Source organism: Passer domesticus, chromosome 9, assembly GCF_036417665.1.
Source record: "Passer domesticus isolate bPasDom1 chromosome 9, bPasDom1.hap1, whole genome shotgun sequence".
Lineage (NCBI taxonomy): Eukaryota > Metazoa > Chordata > Aves > Passeriformes > Passeridae > Passer > Passer domesticus.
Window position 1 is genome coordinate 40,834,203 of NC_087482.1, and position 25,529 is coordinate 40,859,731.

Here is a 25,529-nt window from a genome sequence, read left to right on the forward strand (position 1 = left end):
CATTCATATCAATATTTTTCAATATTAGGGCAAAGGTGTGAGTGTGGGGTTTCCCATGGGGAGAGAGATCCAAAAGCTTTAGATAACCTTAATAAAACTGAAAGCTAGATACAACTCTGCTGCAACCTGTGTCCAATCACCTCAGATGTGCACAAGATATCCTTGCACAGAGAGAAAGGGAGCTGGAAGGAAATGAGGCTCTTCTCAGTTGTGCTCTCCCTCATGCCCAAGTCAATGCCTGTGCTGGAGTCTGTGTGCAGCATGGAGGATGTTTCTTCCTCAAACCTCATTAAATCTAATTAAATAGCTTATAAAAGTATTTATGAAAACAAATTTTAAAAGGGCAGAGGCATGCCAACACGGAAGATACTTCTCATTCTGCCGGTGTCTTTTTGTGGATTTGGAGTTGGTTCAGAAGTGCACACTTGGAAGGTAATTGCTGACAGCATGCAGAATCCATCAAGCTATAATTAACACTCTACTATTATTCTAATTGCCTCACTCAAGCTTCTGTGTTTTTTAATTGTAGAGCAATTTGCCAATAGAGAATTTAATTGCAATACATATTTTATACATTTTGGGACAAAGTACCATTATTTCCACTTCAGCAAAAATGTTCCTCAGTTTTTAATAGCTTGCTTTATTCCTTTCTGGGATTTTTCAGGGTTTTTTTTTCCCCTATACAGGAATTTGATTGCAACCTCTTGTGAAATTAGCAATGATATAATATGCAGGAGTGCCTGGAGGCTTCAGTTTGGATCATGACTCTATTAAGCTAGGAACTGTACATACATGTATCAGACACAGCCCTGAGGAGCTTGAAATCTAAACAGAGAAGACAAACTGAGGTGAGAACAGAAGTATTATCCTGCTTTACAGCTGGGGAAGCAGCCCCAGATGATTCACCTTGGGTGACCCCACACTCCTGGGGCACAGCCAGGAACTCGCACGAGCCCCGGGCACCCTTCATCTTCAACAAGAGCTGAGTTTCTGTCTCCTGGTTCCTGCAAAAGCATCTCTCTCTGGTTTGATTTGCAAGCTAGACCTCACAATTAACTTCTAACCACCCGGGATCCACAGCTGCCTTTCACACATGTCTTGGCTTTCAGAGCAAGAGCCAGCACTGAGGAGGAGCCCTGGTGATCTGCAGAGCACCCCAGAGGTGTCACACTGCAAGGACAGCAATGGCAATGCTGGCAGGCTTTGGGAAGGATGCGTTTGACTTCTCCTTGGGCAGGCTGAAGGTTGGAGGCAGCAAAATAGAAAAGGATGGGCCTTTGCTCTTTTTGACCACCTTTACATCTGACATTTTTCATTCACTTCGATTTGCAGGGCTACAGATCCATCTGTAACAACATTTGTCTTCTTCTAATAACTTTCATGATGGCTTTACAACCAACACCAGTGGTGTTGAGGTTTGCAAAATGACTGCTGCCATGGCTACAGTCCCTTCTATTGTCAACATGGGTACACTGAGGTGCCAATCAATAGTATCATGATGCCAAATGCTTAAAAAAAGTTTTCAGCAGGTGTGACAGAGCCACAGTCATTATTCAGCACAGTAACAATCACATTAATACATCTCTAGCAGTGGCCTTTGGTATTATCTGCTCGTGATTTGGCTCCTGCCATCCCACTTGCGAGAGATGGCTTCTCTGGTGTAACCAGATCAACCACAGCATCAGCATTCCAGAGGTTTATTAGTTGTTCTGGTTACACAAGACCTGCAAGGACAATTTTATGGCTTGTTGCCACCCAGAGGTGGTGTCTTGTCTCTCTTGGATGCCAACCCTGCTCCTCAGAGCTTGTTTTGTTGGTGCAACCTGCAAGATGCATGACGTGATCCACGAGTGCCTGGGAGCAACGACTGCTGATAACATCACTTCTCTCTGCTGAAACGGAATTCAGCCTAGCAGGAGGCAGAATATGACAGTGAGAATTAAAGGAAGAGATGATCAAGTCAAGCTTCAGTTTAGGGTCACTAACAGTGCTGACATGAAAATTTACCTTGGCCTCAAACTCTGAAATTTACCTTGCAATGACACAGAAACTTTTTCTTCTCTTGAAATTAGAGGCTGGTGCTTGAACTCTGGTCCTCCAGGAACATAAGGTCTTTGATCAAGACCAGATCATGCTTCCTTAATGTGAAAGTTCACCCGAGTAGCTGCTGTCATTTCATTTTTCACAGGCAATGAGTTAAATTGCTTTCTCAGCCCAGGACTGACACAAGCAGTTAATAAAAAATGGTGCAAATAAGTAGATCCAATTAACTATATCCAAGTTCTGTCACAACTTTGCCACCTCAGATTCTTTTTTTATCCCATACTGAAGGGCTTCTCATAAAACTGTTGTATAAATGTGTGTGTATTTATCTCATCTTTCTAAAAGCAGCATATCAAAATAGCACAACAGCAGTTTCTTGTCAAGAAAGAAGGGAGAGAGAAAGAGACAGCACTAGAATATTGCCTGCCACTTGGATGGGCAAAATACATGATAGGAGTGAGGGTTTGAATGTAAACCTGTAGTACTCAAACCTGGAGATTGCACTCAATTGTTTTAAAGATTTGGCAGTGGACTGACTCCAAGTGCAGGAAAAAAGGTGGTAGACCTGAACTCTGAACACTGTCTGCCTGAATCACACATTTCAGCACAACATTACACTAATCATGCTTGAAATCCAAAACCCAGAGGTTTCCCCAAGCCCAGGGAAAGGTTTGGCCCCATGTGTGAGCGGGCAGGTTTTGGGCTTTGCTCTTCAGATCTGGACTTGGACTCAGATCTGTGCCAAGCCTCCAACAGCAAGAGCAGAGCTGTTCCCAGCAGTGACAAGTGCTAGCAGTGTTTATGCTGTGAGGAGCTCTATGAGCTGGCATAATAACCATAATTACATGGTGCAACTTCTGCTCCTTGCTCTCACCTGTAGGCTGAGAGGGAAGCATGACGTTCCTGCAGCCCCAGAGGAATGGGTTAGATGAAAAGATGCAAGTGGAGCAAGGAAGACTGGAATCCTGCTGCAGATAAAATTGGAGTCACCTGCCTCTGCTCAGAGAATAATAGAAAACAAAATTAGAAATATTGGAGGAGTTTAATCCCTTTCAGATAGGGATGCTTTAATCAAGACTATTTTTTCACTTTGGATAAGTGTCTAGAAAGGGCTAGGGACTCCATGTGCCGCTGAAAAAACGTAGATGCTTTATTTTACTGTAAGCTCTTGCCTCTAAGTGGGAAAATGAGCCACAAGCCTGCTTAATGAAAGTAGTGGGCTCCAGAGTATTTCCAGAGTAAAGTTTGTATTTTCATACTGATGGTTGTTGTCTTGACTTCCAGTGACTTACATGGCAAAAAAAAAAGGTAACTCACCCTGCCCCAAAACAACCCTGACCTCTCCTGTGGGCTCAGATAAGGAAAAACCCACATGGAGTAAATGCAGGATGCCTGTTGAAAAAAACTGCCAAGCTGAGTAGTTCTGTTAATAACTAAAAAACATTTAAATATATAATTAATAAACATATTTATTTAATAGCTCAGTGTCCAGTCCTCATTCTGCAGATGAAGGGCACCAGCAGCAGGGGTGGTCTCTGCCTGGCAGGGTTTTCAAGGCAAGCTTAGCTGAGGGTTGCACAAGTTGGGGCTGTTCTCAGAGGTCCAGATCCCATACAACAATCAAAGGAAGATGATTGCAGAATGTCCACAGCAGCCAGGCTCTGGAAGCAGCTGGCAAGCAAGCACTGCCTTTACAGGTCAGAGCTAGTTTTTCCCAACTTGTGTCCTTGATCTTTATCCATACTGGAAGTGGGGCAAGATACCTTGTGACAACTTTTATTGGGACTCAATTACTGCCTCTGTGATTACTATGGGCTGTTACTACCAGACAGTCTCTTGTTGCTTCATCTGGCTGGAAGATATTAAGATTTGTCCACTGCTTCATCATACTTTGATCCCTTGTTTAGGAAAGAAATCTGTTTCCTTGCTTGAGTGCCTCATTCTTGGCTAGGGATTGAACTGCAGGCTGATATTTCTGTTTGGCCCTTGAAGCCAACTATTAACCACACTTCTCATCCTGCTGGTACCACCCAGGAGTGCATCAATACTGCAATAGAAATGGCACAGCATCATTATGTGAAGAACAAAATATGTGGCAGGGCCCTGCTGTGGCTTAGAGGCTCTGAGAAGAATCTTTCAAAATATCTTAGACATCTGCCATGTGTAAAATCTCATGATTGTTCTTCAAATTCTTCTGTGGATACATCAGCCTCTCCTCCACTCCTCTCTTGGTCTGCCTGTGCCAACACATGTGTTCTTACCAGCAGCGTGTGACACAAGGCTTGTTTTCCTCCACAGTTACTATGTTTGTTCAGTACCTGAGGTATTATCCTCTGCTTTGGGACACCCTAAATCACTCCCATAGTGCAGCAGTTGGGATGCCATGAAGGATTATGACTTCATAAGGAAGAGCAGATGAAGGCTTAGTAGACACAGATCCCAGTTTATGCCAATACCATAACTAATTAGAAACAGGGGAAGCAAGTAGATGGAAAATGCCTCAAACTTCTCTCAGACTCTGCCATGGCACATGAATGGGTCTCTGGCAATGCCACAACATCACTGCAGTAGCTGGACAGCTTTGTCCACAGCTCCAGTGATGGATGTTTGGAATTTGTGCATAAGCTCAGTGTGTGACACCCGTTTCTCAGCACACGCCTTCGTCTCCCACAAGATGTGAGTGACCACGGGAAGTTCCAGGGATGCAGAACAACTGTTTCCATTGTATCCCAGGAGGATTGCATTCCTTAGGCCTTAAGGATGCTGCTTCCATCAGCTCTGCAGCGAGGCACATTGTGATGAAAAGCTCCCACAGGAATAAGAGATTGAGTCCCCTACCAGCCTGTGATCTGAGGAAGAGCCGTGTGAAGAGGCACAAGTTGCATTATGCTGTCTGCCACCCAAATTTAAAGAATACTCTCAAAAGTTAAACACTCCAGCATGATGTGATTTGTCTCTTGGGTTGGGAGAAAGTACACAGAACTTTTAGCCTCCCACCTCTGCTGCTCCAGAGAGGAGCTAAATTCAGCTAGGATTTCTTTTGTTCTTTTGCTTTTATGTTTTTCTCCAAGAGGTCTACATTACTCCTTTCCATCCCACTTGGCCAAAGCCTCTCTATTCTGGTTATCCTGGACAATATTTTCTTTTGTATGATCCAAAATCAGACCCCTTGAAGGTAAGGGCAGACCAACCAACCCCCTCTGCTCCTCACAGAGCCACAACAGCATCATCTGCTCCTGGGGCACTGAGAGGGAGCTCTCCCTGAGCACAGCTTAGGGGACAAGAAATGGGACAACAGAACCCCCAAGCAAGAAGGTGGAAAAAGAAAACAAAAAATGCCAGTCTTACCTTCCACTTACCCCCTTGTGATGAAGTTTTTGCAGTCACTGACTCCAGCTAGCAACAAAGCAGTAAATAGACATGTGCCTGTGTACAGGCTTGCTGAGAGAGGGAAGGGGAGCTGAACTCCTTCCCTTCTGCTACAGCATCACCACCTGATGCTGCACTGGCCCCTAGCTACACAAACCATCCTTCTGAACCAGGGCTATGTTCAGCAGAGGTGATCTTTCCTCTCTCCAACATTTATGGGGATCAGGGTGTCTTTGCTTGGGTCCCTGGATGGACTACACCTGTGGGGAGAAAAACCAGCTGTGGGTTATTAACCTCAGGCACCACCTGCACTGCCCCAAGCCTTTATCCTTCCTGGGAGCCCTGAGGGTGAAGTGGCAAGTGCCTTTTATTGTCTATTAAGATCTTGCAGGCTATTTTGCCAGAAGTACCAGAGCTATGCTTCTGGTGGCTTTTTGTTTTTAGCCCTAGGACTTGTCCTTTTTTTGGGAGAATGGAATGCATCTGGGGTGTGCTGGATATTTCTGAGTGCATGGTGGAGCCTCATGATAATTGGAATATCTGTCATGGTCCCAAGCTGCAATGCGAGGGGTGAGTAAAAGTGATTTGCTTCTCTTGTTAAATGCTATTTTATCAAGTGCTATCTTGTTTTGGGCTGCTTACCTCCAGTTTGACTAACTATTGCTGAATGGCATTGGCAATGCCTCTGTGTGAGGTGTTTCCCTGGGACTCCAGGTGCTGGGACCATTTTCAGATGGCTTCCATCAGGACTGATGGTTTTCTTTGGCTGAGAGCTTTGAGGCTTGGGTAGTAGTTGTCCCAAATGTCTCACTCTGGCAGAGTGAAGGCAGACAGAGGTGTGAGTGTGTTTGTGTGTGTGAGTGTACCACAGTGCCAAGCATTACCCGGCTCATCCCCAAGATACCCAGATTGTGTAGGCTGGGACAGCTTCCTTACACATGGCAGCCTCCAGGTGACTGGATCCTCCCACAGATCGTCCATAATTTGATAAAAGTTGGCTCTGTGCTAACACAAGGCAGCAGGGTGGGAACAGCCATCAATCACAGCGAGGGTCGGCGGCGCTGAGCGCGCACCTGCGAGGCTGCAGCCCTGGGAAGTGGGGTCTGAGCAATCTGCAGGGCTCTCACTGAGGGCCTGGGAGGTTTTCCCATTACATCACACTGGGGCCAGCACAAAGGCTATCTGGGCTGCTCAAGGAAGTGTGTTGTGGAAAACGATTGTACTTTGATGACTGATCGAGGCATTTATTTAGGCAAAGCTGAAGCAGTTGCATTGGCTCATTTATCTGTGCTGTTAATGGGAGACAACTCAGTGCATGCTTTTGTTGTGCCTGCTCTTGCTTGCAGAAGTTCTTGAGATTTTTTTTTTATTATTAACAAAACTATCTATCCCTTCACATGGCAATCATGCCAGTGTCACAACCTTAATTATCACTCAAATTTTCCATACGGGATTTTTTCCAAAATCTGGCTCAGAAGAATTTGGCCAGGTTTAAGGAAGTCACTGAACACGATACTGAAAACCTAGAAAAGCATCTGTTTGTTACAAGAAAATAAAAGACAGGATGCAGCGTGTGCAGGCATGGGGTGAAAATAAAACAGTTACTTGATTTCTAGTTGCATGCTTTGCTTTTACAGCAGGGATGTGTCAGTGGCCCCCTGTGTCCTTTTGTACCATATTGGTTCCCTGAGAGAGAAGGAAATCTGTGACATGAATCACACTGATTGCTGGGGCTGGAGCACCTTGCAAAATACTTACTTTTTTTTTAAACATTCATTCTCTGTTAACATTTCTCACATGTTAGTGGGTGTTATTAAAGGTTTGATAAATGGTTTGAATGAAAGATTTGCAGAAATGGCCAAGTGACCCCTTTGAAATTTTGTTTATTCTCTATCTAGATATTAATTAAGTAAAATAAACTGACCTTCTAAAAAAAAAATCCCCAAAAACACTAGTGGAGCTTTTAACAATGTAATATACAAAAATAAAAGGTGAAACTTGGTGGGAGAAGCTGACAAATGGAGGTTTTGCTTTTCTCAGGTTTATATCATATGTTGAAACATGGTGTTACTGCAGGATTTTTCTGTCATAGGAGTTTTATCCTGTTTTAAATCTCTTCTAAGGGTTAATGTTTCTCACCCTCAAAGTTGTGGGAGAGGAAAGGGTTTTCAGCTCCTTATTTTAGAGAAATTCTCAAAATCCTCCTCATTTTGGAGAAAGACCACTATAAATAACAAGGCATTACTGGTTGAAATTGCAAGAACCCACAATGAGGAGAAATCTTCTCCACCCTTCATTAAGGTGAAGTCAAAGGAAATAAATCTTTCCTCCCAACCTGGTCCTTTGAAACTCTTAGCAAGACTTGTCCATATCTGTTTCTTGCATAAAAGGGAGTTCTGGTCCAACACTACACTCTTGGGTCCACCAGCCCTGCCAGGGCAGCTCCAATGGGAACGGGCTCAGTTCCTTCTCTTTCTGCAACAGCCCAAGCAAGCAGTGGGCACTTGAAGGCTCTCAGAGTTTCCAAAAACCAGGAGGGCAGCCCAGGGTACAGCTCCAGCCAGGAGCCTCTCCTAAAACCCTGCACACCCTAATGAGGAGGATCATAAAAGGGGGTCGGGACAGCTGGAAGTCACGTCTTTGGGATAATGGAGTGTGCAGATTTGCACTGTGGTGTATTTGATCCAGACTGAGTGTCAGCTCATAAGGGCGCTGACAGAGCCCATGCTGAGAGCCCCCTCCACAGTGTCCCTCATGTTTCCCATCCTCTGCCTTCTCTGCTGGATCATTTCTCTGCTTTCTGGGCTCCAGGAATGGCACATCACCATCTCTCCCTAGTCCTTGCAATTAATTTCCCACAAACATTATAGGGTGTGTCTATTTTATTTATGTACTTATTTATTCAGAAGGGGTTTTTACCTGGCTTTACCATGACCTCAAAAGCCTGCTGCAGTGTGAGGCTGGAGGAAGGCAGAGCTGTGTGCGTGCCTGGTATCGCCTGCATGCCCCAGACCCTGCAGCTACTCATTCCTCCTCATGCAGGCAGCTGAGAGCGTGACAATAGCACTTGGATATCATCCCATTTCCTCCCCCTTAAACCTGAGTCTTGTCTTCCAGGTGTTACAGACGTTTTTGAAGTCAAAATACTTGCCAGCTCCAATTAAACTTGTGGTTTGCAGACAAATTGGGAGCTGGCCGGAGAGGAAGCTGGCGGGAGAACAGCTTTGTACTTGTACGGGGTTCCAGGACAGCTGAGTTTCCAAAAATTTTGTGGAAATAGTCATAGGGCAGAGATGAGACCATAGTGATCTGCCTCTGGTGAGAAAGGTATAAATGCACAGCTGCATAGTCTGCAGTGAAGGACTCAAAAGTAGGGCCCTGCTGTGGTTGGGTAGGGGGGGAGCTCCTGTTAGAGTTTAAAAATTGGAGAATTCAGATTTCATTTGTCCAGCTCGTGGTCCCAAAACCCAGGCTCAGTGCCACCTCTCTGACTGTCCTGCTGGGGCACCAGGGGTTGGAAGGAGATTCTGCAAGGGCATGGTCTTCTGATGGTTTTTTATAAGGAGAGTGGTAAAACACTGGCACAGGTTGCACAGAGAGGTGGTGGATACACCTTCCTTGGAAAATCCAAGGTCAGGCTGGACAGAGCTCTGAGCAACCAGATCTGGTTGGAGACATCCTTGCTTGTTGCAGGGGCATTGGACTAGTTGGACTTTAAATGTCCCTTCTAACCCAAATTCTTTCGTGATTTTTTTTTTTTTTGAGGGGTTGGGAGGGTGTGGTAACCTCTACATTTTCCTTCCTTCTCTTTCTATTTTGGCTGCTACAACTTCCAGTCCTTCCTTCTCTCTTATTCAGTCCCATGTTCCCCACTTTTTCCCTGCAGGACCTGCTCAGAAAAGGGCTGATTTACTCTGCACCCCTTTGCAAATGATTTCTGGACATTTGAGGTCTCCTTTTATGCAATGTTAATCAAGTTAAGAGGCAGCTTGGGTCCATTTGTAATGCATTTCTTTAAAATGGAGTGGGAAAGAATCTTCCCAAACTGGGAATATTTCAGACAGCCTTTGAACAGTGTTTTTCAGATTGCATGGTGACCATGTTCAAACACTTGGGTTTTGTTTGGGGACAAGGGAGAAGTTATTCTGATCCTTTTCCTACTTGCAATGTAGGGAACAGACACATTTTAAACAGCAACATAAAAAAGACCTTCAATTTTGGCACTCACTTGAAATGAGACACTTCACCTGGATTTAAGAAATGGATCAAAATGGCCTCAAAATTAAACATTTCCTGCAAAAATGTTCATTGTGAATTTTTTTTTTTCCGTGGGAAAATATTATATAGTGAGGAAACTGCTCATTAGTTCTAGCATTTGATACTATTGGAGAAGTCTTTTATAGTTGTTAAAAAAAATTGCTTTCTTTTTTTTTTTTTTTTCATTCACTCTGCCAGCCAAAGTGCAATCTGAGACTAAAGTCAGACACAAAACCAGGAGGAAGCAGTCTGTTAGACTAGGGCTGAGTTTTGCTTCTCACTGTCCTGCCTTTAGTGATCTTTCCAACCTGGCTGGCAGCACTGCAGAAGCACCCCCAGAAAACGTGTCCCTGGAGTTGCAGTGTTCCTCCCCAGGATCCTGGTGCAGCTCTGGGGGATTTCCAGCCCTCCTGCTGCAGTTTCTTGCTGTTCTCTGCCTGCAGGCACCACAACCAGCTCCCCAAGTGTGTGTGTGCCTTGCCTTGTGCCATTCCCCGTGGGATTGTGCTTGCTGCACCCTGTCTGCCAGGCACAACTCTCATTTACTGCCCCTGCTGGACCTGAAGAGCTCCAAGCTGTGCCTCTGAAAGCCTCAGAGGGAGCTGGGCTGTGGCAGAAGAGAAGTGCTCGATTGCCGTGGTGAACATGAGGACAAAGAGGATTGGGGAATGGTGTCAAATGACCCTTTAAAAGATATTTTCTACTGCAAATGCAGGATTTTGTATGTTCTTTGTAGGAAGAGTGTTTGGTCCAGGCACCACTGGGGCATTTCAGAGGTCAGAACGGGGAGGTGTGGGACTCTGATGGCTGGAAACGAGCCCACACCCACAGCTCTTCCCACCAGCGAGACTTTTCCTTAGCCATTCCCAGTGTTGGTGGCCATGTGGTGTCCCAGGGGGTCAGGCAGCATCTGAGTTTCCAAAATCAGTTGCTCTGAGTGTCCCCCAGTGCCTCACCCTGTGAGCAGGAGGCGTGCCCTGCTGTGTGCCCACCAGCCCAGAAGGACGTGCCGGTCTCCCTGGGTGAGATTTGTTCCTCCTGGAAGCATCTCTCCTCCTGCAGCCTTCTTCCTGACCAGGTTTCTGTTTTTCCTCTCGTCTCTTTCTCCATCCTCCACCTCCCCCTGCCTCCATCTGGTTTCTATCTGGACTAAACAGATGTTTTTCCACTTCTTAAATGTCCTGTACGCTCACCTCGCTGATGTCTAACAGGGGCTGTTCATTCTTCTTTCCCCAGGTGTAAAACTTGAAAAACTGGAGGGGCTGGGGGAGAAGCAGCTTCTCTTAATACCTTGGTGTGCATTTAGGGCTGGTGGAGGGATGAGAGAAACCTTTCCAGTTACTCACCTTGCAGCCTAGAACCCTCTTTACTCCTCCCAGGTCCCCTTTCCACTGCTAGTGTATACAGAGGATCAGACCTGTGATTTATGCCAGGGCAGTGTGTATAATATTCTCACTTTCATGTTATAAATGTTTAGCAAACCCACAAGGTATCAAAAGAACTTGTGGAGGAGATTTGCTACGAAGGGCTTGTGGATAAACCTTTTGGACTTGGCTGGAAAGCAGACATACACAGTTTATTGCTTCCCCCTGCTGCAGAGTGACAATAGGTTAAATGGAGGCTTTTCCTTAAAATAAAAGTTCCTTGCTTGGCAATTCAATCAAGTGGTATCTGTCATGCTGAGGTCTCATGAAGGATTTATTCCCATTTTAAGTAATGTTTTGGAGGTGCAGGCTCCACATGGAATACATTAGGCAGCAGGAAGGTTTGCTGGCACGCTCGTGGGGCTGGGAAGGTGCATGTGCTGTGGGCACAGGGGCTCATCTGTGGGCATCTGCTTTCCCCTCACCCTCTTTCTCTCTTTTTCCCCTTACATGGCTCTGAAGGTGTTTGAGGGAGGGTTTCCCACCCTTCCCAGGGAGGGAGCTGAAGCATCAGAGCCCATTGCTGGGGGTAGGCAGGAGAGGGACCCCAGGTCCCTGTCCACTGAAAGAGGAACCCAGCAGCTCTCCCAGTGACTGTGGGGCAGGAATCCCAAAGCTGATCCCAGCTCAGCTCCCTGAGCCAGTGCTGGCCCAGCAGTCCCTAGCCCCTGCAGGCCTTGCTGGGGTTGCAGGGATGGTCTCTGAGCTGCTTTGAGCCCCAAAGGTGGTGGCAGCCACTGCTGGTGCCCTTTCTGCTCAGCTCCCACAGGCACTGAGGTGAACAACCACATTTTTTTTTCTTTTTCTGGAAAAAACAGCTGCTTTCTATGATGGGAACTGAATGACCAAGTAAAATAATGTAATTTGGAAGCTGCTCTCTTCTTGGCTTTTGTATTTATTTATATATATATATGTATATTTTTTTTTGTTGGCTGGACTCTTTCTGCAGTGAAAACAGCAACCAGAGATAGGGTGAGCCATCAAGTGCCTGCCAGGTGTCACAGCTCTCTGCCACCTCGGGAGGTGGGTGCTGGCCCCTGGCCACCCTGGCCTCTGGGTCAGGCTCTCCTGCTTTGCTGTAGGTTATGGAAACTGTCCTCCCTGGAGACCATATCTGTGAGCCCTGGCATTTTCCATGCTGCCTGCCAAGGGGGCTGTGCAGTGGGGATTAGTGACTGAATGTGAGCGCAGCCTGCCCTCCTGGAGAATTTGGCTTTTGTCAGGCTGCTGGGACAAGAGCACCCTCATCATCCTCTGCAGGTGCCTAGCTGCAGGGCACTCTTTGCTGGGACACAAATGAGCTGGGAGAGGTCCCCGTGGTGTGCTTGGGTGCTGGTGAGGAGCAGCAGGGAGTGGGAATTGCTTCTGCTGTGAATTTGCCCTCATAGGTGTCCTCTATAAGATCCATGGTCAGGTCAGAGGGATGCACCCATTCCATGCAGGTGTGAGCACTGTTGGAGGGGCACAGAGACAAAAAACAATGGAGTACATGGAGTATGAAACCAACCAACTAAAAAGCAGCACCCTGAACAACTTGAGGACCCATTTTAATCCAGATTTACCTGTTATGCAGCTATAAGTTTGCAGCATCATGCACCTTGGCACTGCCTTACCATGCTATGTCTAGTCACAAAGTCTGCAGGTTCCTGTGGGACTGTGACTTTGGGCACATTCCCTGCCATTGCTGCCAGTCCCAGAAAGAGCAAGCACAGCCCCATGTGCCCCAGGGGAAGCTCACAGTGTTGGGGGCAAAGGGAAGAGAGGGTTTCAGTAGCTTTTATGAAAATGCATTGTAACAACAGAGACACTCAGCACTGCAGCCACTGAGCTCCCTTTGGAGAACTCTTCCCTGGGTGAGGCTGTGTGACACCAGCACCACTGATGGCAGCAGACAGGTTTAGCTCTTCACAACATGTATTTCCCTGAAGTTCTTTCTGACCTTGGTTTTCAGCCGGAGTTGTGGTATTTCATGTTCCCCACCCAGTGAAAGCTGAGACCCGGTGCGGAGCGGAGGGGGTGCTGCGGGCGCGTCACTAATGGGATGTGGAAGTGCCATATGGCCCTGAAACATCACTGTCAGTGAGGCAGCCTTGAGCAGCCCCCCTCAGAGGGGCAGGGGGGAGAGGCAATTAATCATCCTCACCTCATAATAAGCATGTGAGCTCCAATACCAACCGGTGCTCTCGTTGGAGGGGCGAAACTTCAAAGCCTGTGGTGCCCTGCAGATGCACAGGGCAGTGCTGAGCTGGGGCTGTGTCCCACTGGGGTGCAGTGTGTGCATCTGAGAGTACTGAAAATCAGTGACAAATGTGATGGGGGTGGCTAGAAGTGCTGCCTTTGGACAGGGATGTTGTGTGTTACAGGGCTTCACCAGAGGTGTGCAGCTCACAGCACCCCCTGCTTGTCCCAACACTGGTGTCTGGGGGAAATTGTGCTCATGAGGTGTTCAACTGGAGAACTTCCACTTCTCTTAAAATGTGAGGGGTCTGTAAAGCAAGGAAGATTCAGCTCCTATGAGCAGTTGGTTGTGCTGGCCCCCAAGTTCTGAGTCCTCATCAGATCAGTTGTGAACATGGTGCTTAATAAACACAGCCCTGAACCCCCAGCTGAGTTTTCCCCACTGGAAAATCAGCAGCTCCTTTTCCTTTTATCTTTAAAGGAAAAAGCTGAAAGTGGTATTGGGGGGAAAAAAAAAAACCTGTTTATTCAGGGTTTTCTTACTTTAACAGACTTCCCTTTGTCCCAAACACCTCTATTTCACACGCTAGCCTCCTGCAGTACCATCCTCTGGCCATAGGCAGGTTTGCTCAGCCCTTTCCACTGTTTTAATTGTACACTTGGTGTCAGGCTGGAAAAGTCTCGAGCTAATCGTGTTTCAGCTCTTCCCTACTTCCATTGTTTGTGGATAAAATAATACTTCCAAACCTCACAGCACTTCATAAATATCCCTGCCTGTGTATTTATTGGGAAGCTGGGCTGGATCTGTCCCTGCCCAGGCGCTGCCAGTGGCTCTTTGCTGTGGAGCAGGAGTCAGGGCAAGCTTGGGGCAAGTCTGAGACTTCCAGAAGAGTTTATACATCCAAGTCCATTATCTCTGGAGCAGAGGGATTTGTCCCTCACTGGGCTGGCAAGGAGGCAGGCAGTGAGGTGCACAGGGGTGCTGGTGCTCTGAGTGGATGAGCAATTCCTGTCTGGATACACCTCAGTGAGTAAGGATGGCTCTAAGTATGAAGGTGCTGGTGGAATAAACCCTTCATGGGCTTCGGGGAGTTTTTCCCTGCTTTCTACTGAGACTGGGTCTCCAAGAAGGACCTTGGGTTTGAGTTTGTCCTCCTGTGTGTGCCAGCCCTGGATCTCCCGATGGGCTCAGCCTGGAGGCACAGACCAGCACTGGCACAGCTACTGCAGGAGCCACAGTGCTTCATGTGGGGTACCCAGAATAAAGGAGCTCAAACCAAGCTGTCCTTGGCTCGTGTTTAGCTCTGGTTAAGCAAACAGGCTTTGCAAATTCTGTGGTCTGAGCAAGCTTCCACTTGTATTTCCACATGCGGCATCGTCCCGAGCCGTAACAAAAAGCAGAGCCCACAGAGGTTTGTGTGTGGGAAGACCTCTGCCCAGGCAGGGGCCAGCCACCCGTGTCCTCCTCCTGGCAGTGCTGTCTGGGCACAGAGTGCCTGTGCAGCCCGGAGTGGAGAGACCTGGGGGTGAACGTGTGTGGCATGTTGCTTAACCGTAAAAACCAATTCCCAGCCTGGGGGACGGCTTTTGCTGGGATTTTTTTCAGATGTCTGAGCCTGGAAATTTGTGTGTCTGCACACATGTTCTTCTTCCTCTAGTCCACTGTCAGCCCAAAAAGACAATTTCCTTTCCTCACAAACTCTGCCCCTCTCCTGTGCCCAGGAGGGCATCGCTCTTCCAAGCAGCACTGCAAAATGGGTGGCTTTGGTTTCCTACGTCCACCCTGCTGTACCTGTGAGGAAGAACATCCGTGTGATGAGCACAATTGTGTCATCAGTCACGGGGAAGGCCCACAAGCAGCCAAGCTGGAAGCAGCTGATGCTCTGACTGGGTTTTGGAGACCTCCCACTCACTGTGAGGAGGGACACCCGGGATTCGGCTGAGCACACAGGGCTCCAGTTGGGATCCAGCAGCAGCAGTTATATATCAAGTTATTCCTGGCAATTCACCATATCCTAAAAATATAGTTTCATTAAAGCTCCTTGCTGAAGCAGCTCTTGTGTCCCAGTAAAGGGAGGTAGGCTACTGAACCAGCTGTGGGTTTTTTGCGAGCTTGCTTACTGGAGTTTTGAACTCTCTTGCTCAGTTTGCCAACTGCTGTTCTTTCTGATGCTACCCAGTTGTTTTGCATGGCCTTGAAGTGGTTTCCCAGCTATTTGAACTCCCTAAATGACAATGCTTCATTATTGTCTAATGGAGAAGTGGATTCTTCTGTTTATATGTAAAGGTTCCCCTCCTTCCCCCCTACCTCCCTCAACATATGCAAAGGCACTGCAGAAACTGGAACCAGATAAAAAGAAGAAAACAGGCTTTTAAAGCAAGTTCTGAAGTGTAAAGATGTGAAGGCCACTTAGAAATCATTGCCTTGTGCTTTCTCCCACACTGTGATTCATTTGGTCCAATCCATCATTGATTCAACATGCTCATGGGCCAGAGCCTTCAAAGGCAACTGTGCATCTGCTTTAGCCATTCATCAAGGAGGAGCACAAAGGAGAAGGGCAAAGGAAAATGTATTGCCAGCTCCCTTTGGTGCTGTTTAATGGGTGTGAAAGAAGGACAGTGGAGAAGCTGGGTTAATGAAAGCCAGGATGACCGAGGAAGTGCCCCCAGCACATATATTTCTTCAGCCTAGGTATGGACCCTGCTAAATTTGATTCTGCAGAGGAACTTCAAACACTAAGCAAGAGAGCCAAAATGAGGTCGACATACAGAAGAATAATCCAGTGCAGGTGGATGTTCTTCCCCAGATGTGGCCACCAGTCTCATGCAGTCATGAAGTGGAGAGCGGCTGGGGACCATGCAGAAACAGCAAAGTATTTTCAGATGATGCTCTGCTGCTCCAGAGTGCTGCCATAGCCTGATCCCTCAAGATCTGAGGCTCCTCATTCTGCTGCAGTTCTGCCTGCAAGTGGCTTATCTTGCATGCTTGCTGCAAGGTGGGTCCCTGCAGCACAGCCCTGGTCACTGGACCATGCCCAGGTGTGTGCACATAGTGCTGGTGCTGGGTCTGAGGACACCTGAGCTCCCTGATCCCTGCTGACACAGACATCTGCTCTGTGCTCTGTTCTCTGGGGGACAGGTACCACTGAGCAGCAGCAGCACCTCCTCTGACCAACCCAACGTGGTGGAAACCCAAATTATGATGGGCCCCAGGGGAAAGTACCTTGTCTAACATGACCTGGACAATATTTCCTTGAGGTTGCTGGCCTTGTTGCTCATGTCATCTGTGACCCTGCTGATTTGTGTAGTGATTAAATTAGGGTTGGTTTACCTCATGTGTTTCTATTTATTTTCTTGCCATCTCACATTGCTTCTCATGGCCCTCCTTCACTGCCCCGTTGTCCCCCCACATTCTCTGTCCCTCCTCCTTGTGCATCCTTCCCCATGTGGAGTAGAGGAGAAAGAAAGAGATGGCTGGTTTTTAGGAACAGGTTTGATGTTTGTTTATTCACCTTAAAAACCAGAACATTTTGGAGGTAAAATACTCTTCTTGTAACTCTCAGTTCTGTAGGAAAAAACAAAAGGAAAAATAAGATATAACCTGTGAGAGTATCGTACAATCTGCCTGTACAACCCCGTGACTCTGCTTACACACGTGTTCAAATGATGCCAGTGGACAACAGAGAAGAGACCTGGTCTCCACCTTTCCTGCTGCCCAAGCAGAGCCATGACTGTGCAGGTGGGAGTTGCATGAGAGGCCCTTGGTGTTTCTGATGCTGAATCCAGAGTGCCACCAGCTGCTCAAGGAGGGTGAATTCACAGATGACCTGAGCTGTTCTTGTGTAACATCTTTCTGAAAGTGTGTTAGGTACTTGAGATGTGTCTGAGCTCTCCTTGGCAGGGACAGGAGTTAATATTAACAGGGTATCAGATTTTTTTTTTTTTCTGGGCATCCTTGAAGCTCATCCCAAATTCCTGGGCCAGCCCAGGGATTATTTGTCCTTTTTTACTGTGAGTTTGGCTTGGTGGAGGAAGGTTGTTACGATTTGCACAGAGGAAAAAGGACATTCTGTACAAAACCCCTGGGAAGGCTCTTGGGCAACTTATTGGCTGCTATGGAGCAGTAAGTGATGGGACATGTCTGATGTTACTTATCTCACTTTTGGGGGAGGTTAAAGCCTCCTGTGTTCTCACCTGATATTATTTATCACTGATATTAAGTTCTTTTCAATCAAAGATACTTTGCCTGAAGTTTTGTGAAGATTCTTCCAAGTAGTTGAGCAACAATTTGTTCTCGGAATAAACCAATTTGCAGCTGGGGCCTGAAACGCTTTGAAGAAGATGAGTTTATACTTGCAGGCATTCTGCTTTGTGCTTATCTTGATTAGGCCTTGCAGATCTTAGTCCAGATTTACAGCTGAGTGCAGTCTTCAGCTTCAGCACAGGCAGGGAAAGCACTGTGCTTCCCAACATGTGCATAGGTGAGCTCTTGTCCAAAATCCTTCTCCTGTGAGTTCAATAGAGCTTCTGGACTTCAGTGATGCATAGTGCAGTCTGTGCTCCTTTCTCTCCTCTCCATACCACAGGATATAGATGGAAGCTGCTATGAATTATTAATCTTTGTGCTTCTGTTCCATAAATTGAGAGAGTTTGAGGTTGGAATCTCTGTCGGAAAAGTTTGGAAACTCTGGACAAAAAACCTATAGGATTTCTGTGAAGCTTATTTTTTCTCTTTCTTTTTAGTGCATCTATCAGAGAAACCCTGCTATATCTGTATTTTTATGACCCATTTTCTAGTACAACTGCACAGACTTCCTTTTTTGAGTCTGTATGCAGCAGGTTGGGATTTGCTTTTCCTGGCTCTCTCCCCTTCAGCCTCCCTTATTAATGCCCTTGCTGTAGCTTTTTTTCTCTTGAATTCCCTTGAGTTCAGTCCATTTTTGAGCTTTAAAACTAAGAACCAGGACATCTCTGCTAATTTGCTTGCAGCTCAAATCAAACACAGCCACTCTTCTCCACAAGTTCATCATTGTTACAGAAATATTGTAAATCATCCTTGTGAGTATTCAGTTTGCTAATGAAGAAAGCAAGACAATGCCTGCTGCTAAATGAGTGTACTCATGTTAAAAGGCTCTTGATGGGAATCCGGGGCAGTGAAGTCACACAGCCCTAGTCTGGGTGCGGTCAAAATTGTGAGCAGACATCGGGTTTAGATAAAACAGAGCTCTAGCACCAGTGAGCTTTTATTGAAAGTTAGTAGCAGGGATGTTGACCTTATGTTTGGCAAAAGTCGACTACCCAAAACATGTATGCAAGGCAGATGGGGAATGCGATTTAATTAAAAAAGAAAATATTATGATATTCTGAGAACAAAGTGGTAAAATCTTCTGGCTGCGCAGGAATTTATTTTGAGAAATGGAAGGCTCTGAAAAAGCAGGGAGAGGATGGGATCTGGAACATCCCTCTGCAGTGGGGAGGAAGAAGGACCATCCCAGGGTATCTGGCTGGCAGCAGGGTTATTATCAGTGACTCCTTGAGCAGGCACGGCTGGAGAGCTTCCAGGCACATTTTTCCATAGGAGGGTGCCAGCTTGCTGGAGCCCAGGCATTTCACAGGAGAGGGTTTGATTGCAGTGTGATAGCAGCAGTGGCTCCCTGCCCTGCTGGCACCCCCAGCCCCACCTGTGCTGCCCACCTGTGCCTGGCCCCGGGCTCTCCCCGAGCCCCTGGGTGCTGTGCCAGGAGCTTTGCACCAGCTGAACCTCAGGGCACCAGGTGATGTAATGGGGAGGGAGCTCAGTAAACACCAAAGGCCTTCACCCACCCGTGTTCCCATGCATCTGGATTTCCCTCTATCCCTCAGGGACTTTTAATGAAGATCCAGAGCCTGGGACTGCTGGCTCCCAGATCCTCTGCTCCTGGTGGGAGTGAAGCCCTTTGAAGTGCTGCTGCAGCAAGGCAGGTTTTTGGGACCAGGGCAGCCCCACGGGAGGACAGCTGTGCAGTCCTCTCCTGGTGGGAACGATGTGACCCCGGATTCCTGCGGGGTGGGATAGGGCAAGAGAAACCTCCACTTGCTCCCCTGAGGTCTGGCAGCCACGCTCTGCTCGCTGTCTGTCCCCTCCTGCTGGCCTTCACCCCGTCCAGGGACAAGGCTGCAGCTGCTCCCCAGCCCCACAGGAGCAGGATTTGGGTCTGTGTGGGGCAGCTGCAGCCCACGGCAGGCACAGAAACAAACTGGGGCTTTCCTGAGGCAGGGAATGCAGCCTCAGCTCTGCTGTGCATCCTCACTGCCATGACTGATGCCTCTCTGGGGACTGGAGAAGATTGCTGAGTGGGCAGGAGCTCAGGAAATCAGGCAATTTAAGGGGCTTTTGTGTGGATTGAAGAGCCCCCAGACAGACACCTGCTTCTGAAAATTTATGCCAAGGGCACCAGCTGGGTGCAGGAAAGGATCTGTGAGGTTGAGTTGGGCTGAGGCTGCTGTGTCAGACTGGGGTCCCTGAGCCAGAGGGAGCTGGCAGGGGCACAGTTCTGGCTGCAGGGACAAGGGTGACCTCCCTGCCTGGCAGAGAGGGTCTCTGGTGGGTGATGGAGACATGCCGCAGCTCAAGGAGCTCATCCCTTGCCATGGGGCTGCCCAGGTACAGCCATTAGCCCTGCTCAGAGCATCGACCTCCTGGTGGCTTGGTGGCTTCTGTCACAGGCTCAGTCCTTCAAGGAAGGATCCCCCAATCTCTGGAGACCTCCAGAATGACCTCAGAGACCTGCAGACAGGGCAGTACAGCCCACAGCCCTGCTCCTCCAATCAACCACCCAGTCCTGTGCCTGTGCAATCCCTGCAGGCTGCCTGTGCTGGCTCTGGGGGCCTGTGGGGACCAGGGCAAGCAGATCTGGCTGCAGCTTCCAGGCCTTCCTTTGTAAATAAGCACCTAGCTGCTATGGTAATGCTTATTTAATTTAGACTAAGCATTTCTGCAGCTGTTCTGGGGGAGTCATGCTGCTTTATGCTCAGTGTTAATTCGTGGCTGCTCACAGCTGCAGAGTGTATTGGCCAGGCACACCCTAGGGACAGGTTCTGCTGCCTGGTAGGGCACAGCCATGAGGGCTGTCCCTGCTCTGGGCTTCCTGGGAAGTGCCAAGTGCTCCCCAAGACCACTGCACGCAGCTTACACCAGACAGAGACCAGTGCTGAACTGTGCTAGCAAAGCAGGCTGTAAATTCTAGGTGACCTAAGGCATTTTAAAAGAAAAAGGATGCTGGTGCATTTCCCAGGTGTAGCTGTCGTTTTTCCTGCCCTCTGCCCAGTCACACTGTGCCAGAATGCATGCTGGGTTTGCCTGCCTCAGTTGCACAGGATTGAATCTCCCCTTGCTCCTCATCCAGGTTTTGAATGACCAGGGTGGGTCAAGGTGCAGAGGTGAAGGGGACAGACCTGAGCATGTGGCACAGGCACCTGAGGGACCCCAGGGGTTACAAGCAGTTGGTGGAGGCAGGAGGGTGTCAGGGAGCTGCTGGGGAAGGTCCTTGCTTTGGAGCCACCATCAGAGCAGAGCTGCTTCAGCGCTGGCCATAGGAGCCCTGTGCACCCTGAGCCAACTCTTCCTCAGAGCTGTGGGGACACAGCAACCATCCCCAAAGAGCCCACAGAACCCCTGCTCCACTCTGCAGCACACCAGAGCCACAGTGCAGCTGAACCCTCTCCCAGCCATGGGATCCATGGACTCCAAGGCTGAAAGGCTGCCAAGCCATCCTGCTGCAGCAGGTGGGCCCTGCTGGCGAGGAGGAGCTGCAGCCAGTGCTCACAGCCCCCAGTGCTGGGAGCAGCTGGGAAGATGCTGCTGTTGGCCAAGTGTGATAAAAGTCTCCCTCCAGCCTCCCCTGGGCTGGGGTGGGTTGGAAAGCCTGGCTTAGTTTGCACTTGGGATGAAGGCACTCTGCAAAAAGCAGATTTTAGGACATGACGGGCTGAAGTCAAGTCTCTGTGGAGGATTTTGGGGCAGGCTTTGGGGAGCTGCAGGGTGCTGTGCAGCTGGAAAGGGCTCAGGATTGCTGTGGTCCCAGCGTGGTCTCAGAGGGCACAGACCTTTGTGCAGGTGAGCTGACCCTGGGCACGAGTGAGCTGTGGACCCCAGCTGGTGGTGGGTCCAACCACGCCGTGGCTCCCACCACCTGAGGTGACCCTGGGCCCAAGCCTGCCATGAACCATGGTGGTTCCAGGTTCCAAGCTGGCCAGGGCCCCAACCATTCTGCAGACCTCACACCAGCTCAGGCGGTGAGCAAAGCTTTGCAGAGGTGCTGGGTCTGTGCTCGGGCACACCATCAGCTCCATCCACGGCTCGTTTGGACCCGCTGCCATCTCAGGGGTGCAGAGCTTGCAGAACCAACTTTGCCCCCCCTGGGACGATGCTGGGCCCATGGCATGCTGAAATGAGCCCACTCTGGCAGGAGCCCGTGCGTGAGTTGTCTCGCAATCTGTTTATGGCTGGGTTTGTGTCAGAATTTAAACACTGCAGCGAGGAGTAAACGCAGCGAGCCCCACGCGGGCTTTGTTATGACATTTTGTTGCAGGCAGGAGGCAAGCTCCAGCTCCAATAACAAACACCCAGTGTTATGACACTTTTACCTTTCCAACTATTTATGCAAGCGCAAATATTTTATTTTAAGGTTTGAGACACACCGTTAACACAAAGCAGTCTCATTCCTGTCAGTGCAGCCTGGTTCTCACTTGGGGAGCTGTTGTTTAATGAAAAGGTTAATTGTGTTTTATGGGGCTCTATTGCCTGCCTACCAGTCTCTGGCTTGGAAGGAGGCGAGGTGCGGCTGCTGGTGCTCGTGCCAAGTTATGGGCTGTGAATACAGGCAGTTTCTGGGAAGAAAACAAAATGCATGACAAGAAGTGGCTCAGAAACCACTTGGTTTTGTGGTGCAAATCTGTTTAGGTGCTACGGAATTAATTTCATGTGAAATTATTTCCAACGAGGCTACCCCATGACAACACCCAGCGCGGTGGAGGATGAGAATGGAGTTTCAAAGAACAAGGGCTGTTTTCTGCTCAGCTGCAAACACACTCAGCCTTGCCCTTCCATAGCTGTACCATGTTAAATCCTGCAAGTATTTTCCTCTCCTGAGGTTGAATTAATTAACTTGAAATTTCTTAACAGCCTGTAATGAGTGCAGAGAGCAGAAGGAACCGAAAGTTTAATCTTGACTTGTCAGCAAATTCCTCCTCCAGCAGCTGAAGGAGCAGCAGCCATGCACTTGCATAATGCCCTGGTGTGGCCACCGGACTGTTTTGATTAAATGGATTCTGGGGGTTTAGGAAAACTACAAATTTTATAGCTCTGGTGTTCTCTGCAAAAGTGATGTAAAACATCGTAAAGCTGCCAAACCACCACTGCGGTGCAGGGATCCATGCTGGCCTCCTCTGCAGCAGGGACTGTCAGCCTCAGAGAGCACTGCTAAGAAAACAATCCAGAGGGAATTGGCAGAATGGTCTGGGGAGGGGAGGTTTGTGCACTGCAAACTTTTGTTCCCTCTTTCTGAGCAATTAATGTCTTTCGATCCGTGCCGCTTAGAAGCCACATGTGGATTTGGCCTGGTGTTTGACCTGAACACTGCAGAACTCAGTGTTTCTCTGCATCAGCACCACCCACAGCAGCAGTAATACCTGAACTTCTCCCATTGGAAGAGGTTTAAAACCTGTCTGTGTCACAATACTGCCCTTTCTGCCTTCAGAGTGCATTGAAGATGGATCCAGGGAAATGGACTGTCTAAACAGTGGCTCCAGAGTAACTGAAAGAAGGTGTTATTAGCCCAAAAACTCATGTAGGGAGTCATCCCCTGCCCCATATCCACCCCATATGCCACCTGGCAACTGCCCCAAGCAGTTATACCCACTCCAGCTGCTCCTGAAGGGTGAACTCTCACCTGGGTGTCTCCATCAAGTGTGCTGGATCCCCAGGTCAGTCTGTGTCCCCTCAAACCTAACCCAGCTGTCAGAGCTTGCTTTGTTTTTCACTCATGAGTGGGGTGATGACCTGGTGCCTTGCAGAAGAAACAGCCTGGAATATGTAGTCTGTCTGTAGGCTTTGTCAGCTCCTTCTGTTGCAAAGCCTCACAGGTTTGGGCTGGATGGAAGCCCTGGGAATGCTGCACCCTCCACTGAGGGTCTGCCTCTGAGATTTTGGGGAATGGTCCCTCTTTTGGAAAATTTTGATGTATTTTCCTATGGGTTGGAGAGCTTAAATACATGTCAGGGCTTCTTAGAGAAAAAACTGAATTCCTGAAATCAAATCAATTGCATTAAAATTCTAGTTACAATGGTAGCCACTCTTTCTTGAGAACAGTGCCAGAGGTGAACAGTGCTGAGTAAGACTGATGATTCTAATGGCCAAGACCTGAGTATTTCAACATCCCAGGCCCTGAAGAAGAGTCAAACTCAGAGCAGAAGGGCAGAAAATGGAGCCCTGTTCACTGCCAAGAGGCAGCAGGGAGGATGGACACAGAAACGATGCTCTAGTCAGCACTGTCACCAAACTGTTCACTTGACTCTTTCCTTCTTTTGCTCTTCTTTTATTTTATTCCTTCTTCTTGTCATCAGAGCAAATCCTGCTGCCAACACCGTTGGGACAAAGTGCTCAGTGCTGGTGGGTCACTGGCATGGAGCAGGGGGCTGTTCCTGCAGCCCAGCCGTGGTCCCAGGTGAGCTCTTGGACCCAGCAGCATCCCAGGTCCCATCCACACTTGGGGCCAGCCCTGAGACAATGCTGGTCCAAGCCACACTCAGATCCAGCATCACCTCAGACGGCAACGGGACTCGTGTGAGGCAGAACTGTGCTCTGGATGAAACTGGTGGAAAGAATTTAGAATCAAAATACTGTTAAATGCCTCTAATGTAGAAATGTAAGTTCTTTAAACCTGAAGATTTAATTGATATTTTTTCTTCAAATAACGGACTAATGTCAAGTAATTTAAGCCATTTTACAGCAAAGGCAATTGAATAATTGCTAATGGCTTTCAGCTGAACGTGTTTAAAGTCAGGTCACAAATCTGAGCTGATTGAAAGACCAAGGGGCATTCCTTTCTCTTGAAAAAGAATTAGATAACAATGACAATTAGAAGGTGGGATTCAAAGGAAAGTTAGAATTTGAGTATGAGCCTTGGCAGACCAAGAGGGAAAGAACTGACCTGATGAAGAAAAATTGTTGCCAACTATCCTGTGGAGTGATTGAGGAGAGAAAAAGAAAAGAAATCAGAGACTTTACAATTAAAATTTTGAATTATCTTAATGTGCATTAAGGGGTGAAAGTTTTTTTCAGCTTGGTGCAAGATATCCTGGGCTGTGGCTGCACCTTTCATCCATTCCCAGGCTGGCAAACGATCTGGATGATGAGCACTTTGGCTGGAAATCCCATGGGCACACTGTGGCATGCAGAGCAGTGCAGACTGGCATGGCAGCACTGCCACACGCTCTGTGTCTAGGGGTGGTCACAGCGTGCAGATTTAAAATAACCCCCAAGCTCAGGAGAATTATTCAGAGAAATACTCCTAAATATTTGCACGGGTGTTCTCAGAGCAAATAAACCTCACACTTTTACAAAGAACAATTTATTGATACTGCAGACAAGCTGGAACTGCAGCCTCAAGTTGCTGTTGGGGCAAGTCGTTGTTGTGTTTGTTTTCCTGCTGCTGGCTCAGGAATTTGTTGGCTTTGGGAGCTGGCAGGTGCCTGTCCTCACGTTGCTGCACGTGTGTCACCTGGCACTGAACACTGCCACGTCTGCTGCCTGCCCTTGCCCTGCTGTGGGGGCTCATCCTGCTGCTGGGGAGGGCATTCCAACTCTGCAGCAGGCAGAGCCAGGCACAGCAGCTCTAAAACTGCTCCACAGAATAATTGCAAAGTGCAACGTGCCCAGCCTGGGGTCTGAGGGGTAATTCAGGATATTCACACCCATATCGGCTGCAGCTGTCTCCTGAAGCTAGTGGGGACTTTCAGTGACATCTTACAGCAGTGGCTTCCATGTTCCAGTGAACAAATCTCTGCCTTTTGCTGTTCTCTGGACTGGTCTTGCTCTGGTAGTTCTGGGAGGAGGAAGACAAGAATTCCTCATCAGTTTTCTTCAAATAATAGAAAGTGAATTCCTTTGTCTCCTCCTTTTTTGATTCCTTTTAAGGTAACTGGTTCTGGCTCTTCAGAGGGGAACTTACTTTTTACCTCAGTGTTTGTTCACTTCTGTCAATCCTTCTTTGCCCTGTG

At 48.1% G+C, this 25,529-nt stretch overlaps 2 long non-coding RNA genes across 7 annotated transcripts; one reads left to right on the forward strand and one right to left on the reverse strand.

The window, feature by feature from the left end:
• Positions 1 to 656: 656 nt before the first annotated feature.
• On the reverse strand, positions 657 to 6,069 carry LOC135308157 (uncharacterized). Of its 6 annotated transcripts, XR_010368705.1 has the most exons (4): positions 5,392 to 5,708; positions 2,918 to 4,892; positions 2,033 to 2,138; positions 657 to 1,909 (listed from the first exon to the last, which is right to left on the reverse strand). It is a non-coding gene; the product is annotated as an uncharacterized LOC135308157 (long non-coding RNA). The 6 variants fall into 6 exon arrangements; XR_010368702.1 differs by having other exon boundaries at positions 2,033 to 4,892; positions 5,392 to 5,712; XR_010368704.1 differs by lacking the exon at positions 2,033 to 2,138 and having other exon boundaries at positions 5,392 to 5,707.
• Positions 5,683 to 25,517, forward strand: LOC135308159 (uncharacterized). Its single transcript, XR_010368710.1, has 2 exons — positions 5,683 to 5,982; positions 19,134 to 25,517. It is a non-coding gene; the product is annotated as an uncharacterized LOC135308159 (long non-coding RNA).
• Positions 25,518 to 25,529: the final 12 nt, after the last annotated feature.